Raw genomic sequence first — 6,294 nt, forward strand, 5'->3', positions numbered from 1 at the left:
GGTACTGAGGCATTTCACTTACCAGAATATTCCTTTTTCGTCATTTATCTCCTGCTTTCTCTTCATGCTCTCCATCCATTCCTACCACAGAGAAGATACATAGAAAGTTTTTAGTAACTTTTGTAAAAGAATGAATTAATAAATATATTTACATGTCCAGCAGAAATCCCACTACCTTCTGGTAATTTTTTAAATATTAAGTTTGCTTTTGTTATCTTTTTATAAAGATTTATTTATTTGAAAGAGAGAGCACACAAGTGGGGGGGGCAGAGGGAGAGAACCACCCAGGTGCCCCTGCTTTTGTTATCTTATTAATTCGTGATTTTAGAATATCATTATGGTGTAATTATTTTTCTAATATAGCCTTTCTAGCGGACAGCAGCTTATGGTGGGAAGACAATGGGCTTTCAAATATAGATATGACTTTGAATCTTGTCCTCACTACTTCTTGTATCCGTAGACAAGTTGTCCAACTTTCTTTCACCTCAGATTTCTTGTTTGTGAGATGGGAATAATAATACATATTTTGTGTTGGGAGAGACAATTCTCCATGAGTCTCTTGTGCTCACACTTGGCATGTAGGGTATGCCAAGAATGCAAGGCCCCAGCTGTTCTTTACCCAAGCAATTTCTCAGGGTTGTACTTGCAGCAGGCAACCTTGAGGGATGAAGTAATGTCTCCCCCCAGAACAAAGAGCATGATTACTCATTACTTGCTATAAAAGTGGTAGATTTCCCATCAATGGCACAAAACAAATGCGAGCATATTATCCATGTGGGCTCCTACTGGGTTACCCTGTTGGACCTTGGGATCTGGCACAAAATGCTGGCACTCATGCTCTTTGCTGCAACAGGAGTAATAAAATCCTTTGTCTCTCACTTAGGAGTCTCATCTGCCAGCATCATAAATAACAGACAAGGGATGCCTGGGTGGCTCAGTCGTTAAGCATCTGCCTTTGGCTCAGGTAAAATCCCACGGTCCTGGGATCGAGCCCCGCACTGGGCTCCCTGCTTGGCGGGAAGCCTGCTTCTCCCTCTCCCACTCCCCCTGCTTGTGTTCCCTCTCTCGCTGTCTCTCTCTGTCTGTCAAATAAAATAAAATAAAATAAAATCTTTATTAAAAATAAATAAATAAATAACAGACAAATACTCACTGGAAAATCCAGTTTCAGCATTAACAGATTACTTTACCAACTTGTAATCTGGATAAAACAAAATCCCACACCTGACACTTCACAGGGTTGTTGAAAGATTAAATGAGATCTATGAAATAAAGCACATGGCACAGAGTAGGCACTAAATAAATACACACAAAAACATGTTCCCTTTAGTATCTTATTTAAATTTCTTGGGGCGCCTGGGTGGCTTAGTCGGTTAAGCATCTGTCTTTGGCTCAGGTCATGATCCTGGAGTCCTGGGATTGAGCCCCACATCAGGCTCCCTGCTCAGCAAGGATTCTGCTTCTCCCTCTGCACCTCACCCCCCTTGTGTACTCTGTCTCTCTCTCAAATAAATAAATAAATAATCTTTTTTTTTAAATTAATTAATTAATTAAACTATTTTAGGTAAAGAGCTCTTGACATAATTGTGATGATAGTGAGGTTGCTCCTTTACCTCTCTTCTCTTTTCCCATATAATCTATCTTGTATCTCTCCCACATGTACTGGTAAAGTAATCATATTCTCAGGGAAAGGTTTACTTCTCCGGAGATATAAGTGCTTGTAATAGGGGGAAACACATGAAAACTGAAGAAGATGCAAACCATGGGTCTCTCATAATGGAATTTGAGACCTGGGGTGGCGGTAGGTGTTTGGGGACATGGGACCACATCTATATTCTTCAAATCCTAATACTACTTGCCATATTCATCACCTTTCCATCCCAACACCAGATTCTCTGAACTTCACATCAGGGAAGGGGAAGGAAAGAATTTTAGAAAGAGTTTAGGCCAAAAGATAAAAGTATTTTCTGATAACTAGGAAGATTTAGATGACACAGGGGAATGTAAAAAAACAGACTATTGGATGCGTTTAACCTGTCTGTACCTCCAAACATACCTAGAAACAAAAAAGTGTCTTGCTTTCTGTACTAGTTTCCTATTCCTGCTGTAACAAGTCACCATGAATTTGGTAGCTTAAACAACACAAATTTGTTACCATACAGTTCTGTGGGTCAAAAGCCTAACACAGGTCTTATCAGGCTAAAATCAAGGTGTGGACAGGTATACATTCCTTTCTGGAGGCTCTAGGAAAGGAGGTGTTTCCTTGCCTTTTCTAGCTTCTAGAGACCACCTGCATTTCTTGGCTCATGGCCCCTTTTCCCCATTCTTGGATGGTCAAGTTCTCCTTACACCACCGTCTCTTTGGTTCTTTGTAGCCAGAAGGTTCCCTTCTTTTAAAGACTCATGTGATCACATTCAGTTCACTGGGATAATCCAGGATTATCTCCCCATTTTAAGGTCTTTAATCACATCTGCAAAGACCCTTTTACCATGTTAAGTAACATATTCACATGATCAGACAGGTGGGGATTAGGACCTAGACTAATTAGGACTTCGGGTTGGGGAATTATTCTGCCTACCAACTATACTTGAAGAAACCTCCCAAGATTTGGTCATGCTTAAAGTTGTTCAATGTGACCATTTCCCAGAAGGTTTAAATTTTTCTAAATGTGAAAAATCTCATGATGAGGAGAATGAACAGTGCCAAGTGATAGGGTATCTTTAAATTTGTTTCAAGTTCTACACATTATCAGAAAAAGTGATCAAAGCAGTGCCCCTGAAACTCTAAGGGAAGCAGCCACTCAGTGTGTATAACTGTGGTGTGGGAATTCCAAGAAGAATGTTAGTTTATGTGACAACAGAGGAAATCAATGTCTTGGCCCACACAGTGAACCTCTGGGTCACAATGTGTAGAGTCTGTGTGGGAGCATCCAAATTGCTTTTTCTTGAAACTTCAGGAATGTCTGAAATGACTCCTGCCCATGAAATTTTTCTTAATACTGTATTAAGTAATTGCGGAGCAATTAAAGTGATATGACAGTGTGAGGATCCTTATCTGAGAGGTGGCCAAAAGCCTAGCCAGTAGAAGAAAGAAAGTGTGTATCCACTTTGTAGATGAGAATGGGTGTTAAATTCCAACCCAAATTCATTTATTCAAAAGTATTTATTGAGCAGCTCCATATGGAAAAAAACAAAAACGAAATAAAAAAACTCACTATGCTAGGTACTCTGGATTGAGGATGAATTAGGCAAGAAGCCAACCCTTAGGGAATTTGCACCCAGCATCAGAGATAAGAAACAAATTATTCTATGAGCATCGAAGATGAACAGTTCTCTAGAGTAGTGCTTCTTAAACTTTAATGTGTCTACACATCTCTTTTTAAAATGCAGATTTAGTAGTTCTAAGGGAAGGACTGAGATTCTGCATTCCTAACAAGCTTCCAAGTGATGATGGTGCTGATCTAAGGACCACACTCTGAGTAGCAAAGGTCTAGAGTAGCATTTCTAAAACCTCACTGTACTTAATCACCTGGGGAAATTTTACAAACAAAAGATGCCGTCGCTCTTCCCGTAGAGCTCCGGTTGTGATTAGAGAGTAAGACCCCGGCATCAGTATTTTGATTTTATGTGCAGCTAACCACTGAGTACTGTTAATACAGAACTTTTCATCATAGCTATTAAAAAATCTTAGGCAATGGTTTTCAAAGTGTGGGCCCCAGACCAGCAATATCAGCATCACCTGAGAACCGGTCAGAAACCTAATTCCTGGGCCCTACCTCAGGCCTACTGAATCAGAAACTCAGGGAATGGGGCCCAAAAATCTGTGTTTTAACAAACCTACCAGGTGATTTTTGGGGGGGGGGGGTGCAGGCATTGGGAGAGAATCTTAAGCAGACTCCCTGCTGAGTGCCTAAACTGATCTGGGGCTCAGGATCCTGAGACCATGACTGAAGCCCAAATCAAGGGTGGGCTGCCTAACCAACTGAGCCACCCAGACGTCCCCTACCAGCTGATTATAATGCAAAATCAAATTTGAGACCCCACTAATCTGGGGCAGCTGTTTCCAATCAGATGTGCATATTAGAATCACCTGAAGAGCATTTCAAACCTACAGATGCCCTAGCCCGACCCAGTTCCTGAGTCATTGGTCTGGGCTGGAGTCCTGACCTGGGTATGACTGAAAACATCCAAAGGTTGTGCCTTTAATGTGTCCTCAGACCAAGAACCCCTGAGGTAGGGTATTAGCCGAAAAATCCTCTCCTCTCCTCATTTATTTATTCATTTCTCCTATACATGTTACAGAGCAAGCGCCCAGGCTTCACCATCAAGGAGCTTGGAAGTGGGAAGCAACACAAAATGAGGAGTAAACCAGGTGGACAAGATGAGCACAGTGATGAGAGCCCATGAGCAGAGAAGACAAGCCAGCAGGATAGATTGGAGGTTAGTACAACAGCCCAGGTCTCCCGCCCCCATTTCTGAATTTAACCTATATAAGTGAAGAGACAGGAAAAGAAAATTAGAATGCTTTTCTAGCAGAAGAACCCTGACCAATCACTATCAGCCATGCGCTTGCCACCTTCACGACATCCCTTTTTGCATGCAATCATTATGTTCCTGTTTAATAGTGTTCACTACCCCCCTTCTAGAGTGTACTGTGGGTTAGTCTCATAAGTTTTAGAATGTTGGGGTGCTGTAATCTCATCATTCACAGATTGACAACCAGAGAGAGGAGGAATCACGGAAGAGAAGAGAAGAGGAGAGGAGAGGAGAGAAGAAAAAAGAAAAACATAAAATTAAGAACTCTAAACAGACTTCCACATCAACTCTACCCTATCCTCCAAAAAAGTCTTTTGGTGTCAATTTCTATAAAAATTAAATTTACTAAGGAAGATAATCTAAGTAGTTATATTAATTAACAAGTGTCAGAGCCCCAGTATTAGACAGTTACCTTAACACTGTCTATGTTGTCAAAATAATTATCAAAACTTTCCTTTTATTTATTCCATTAGCCCAGCTAATTTATAAACACACCCACACTAATTCCCTATAGCCTCTTGCCTATAGGTTTTATTGGCGTAAGAGACCTAGGTTCCATTTTTATATGCAAAAATTACACAACTGGGGATTTCAGAAGCAACACACAAATCGATACCCATCTAACAGAAGTTGCAGATAGAAAAAGACTGAATTAGGGGCGCCTGGGTGTCTCAGTTGGTTAAGCAACTGCCTTCAGCTCAGGTCATGATCCTGGAGTCCCTGGATCGAGTCCCGCATCGGGCTCCCTGCTCAGCGAGGAGCCTGCTTCTCCCTCTAACCCTCCCCCCCCTCATGTACTCTCACTCTCTCATTCTCGCTCTCTCAAATAAATAAATAAATCTCTAAAAAAAAGAAAAAGACTGAATTAGAAAGAGAAGTAACTTCAAGAAATAAACAGAATAAGGTTTCCAAGAATATATGGGTTTTTTTTGAAAGGGCACACAAAGTGTCAAGAAGGGAAATTAAAAAAAAGACAAAAACAAAAACTTAAAGACCAATACCTAGAACATTGCAGTGACATTTCAGGAAACCAAAGATAAAAAGAAAATCCTAAAACTTTCAAAGAAAATAAATAGATAAGTAAATACATATCAATTAGATGACATTGCATTCCTCACTGTAATCCTTGGTGTGGAAAAACAATAGAACAATATTTTGAAATTATGTTTGACCTGTAATTATTAGCTAGTCTTTTAAGAATGAGCAGAAAATGGGGAGCCTGGGTGGCTCGGTCATTAAGCATCTGCCTTCAGCTCAGGTCATGATCCCAGGGTCCTGGGATCGAGCCCCACATCGGGCTCCCTGCTCCTCGGGAAGCCTGCTTCTCCCTCTCCCACTCCCCCTGCTTGTGTTCCCTCTCTCCCTGTGTCTCTCTCTGTCAAATAAATAAATAAAATCTTAAAAAAAAAAAAAAAGAATGAGCAGAAAATATTTTGTATATTCAAGAACTCAGAAAGTTTGTAACCTATGAACTCTCTGGAAAAAAATGTCCAGACAACATGCCTAAAGGAAAAGAAAAGCAAGAACAAAAAATGAACCTAAAAGATGATGCAGGATAACAGTAGTCGAGTTACCTCAGAACATGAAAGATTGTGAGGAAAGGAGAGAAGGAAAAGAAGTAAAGACATATTAAATTGTTTCAGTTTTTGAGAGAAAAGAGCACATATTTGGTAGGAAAAATGTAGAATTTAATAGGCATATTGAAGATTTTTAATATTACTTTTCCAGTAGTAGAAAGGAAGACATGTGTAACTTTAA

At 40.2% G+C, this 6,294-nt stretch overlaps 1 long non-coding RNA gene across 1 annotated transcript; it reads left to right on the forward strand.

Moving 5' to 3' along the window:
- The first annotated feature begins 890 nt into the window (after positions 1 to 890).
- On the forward strand, positions 891 to 4,881 carry LOC113918416. Its single transcript, XR_003518554.1, has 3 exons — positions 891 to 964; positions 4,303 to 4,440; positions 4,712 to 4,881. It is a non-coding gene; the product is annotated as an uncharacterized LOC113918416 (long non-coding RNA).
- The last annotated feature ends 1,413 nt before the right edge of the window (positions 4,882 to 6,294 follow it).

Source organism: Zalophus californianus, chromosome 1 (assembly GCF_009762305.2).
Source record: "Zalophus californianus isolate mZalCal1 chromosome 1, mZalCal1.pri.v2, whole genome shotgun sequence".
Lineage (NCBI taxonomy): Eukaryota > Metazoa > Chordata > Mammalia > Carnivora > Otariidae > Zalophus > Zalophus californianus.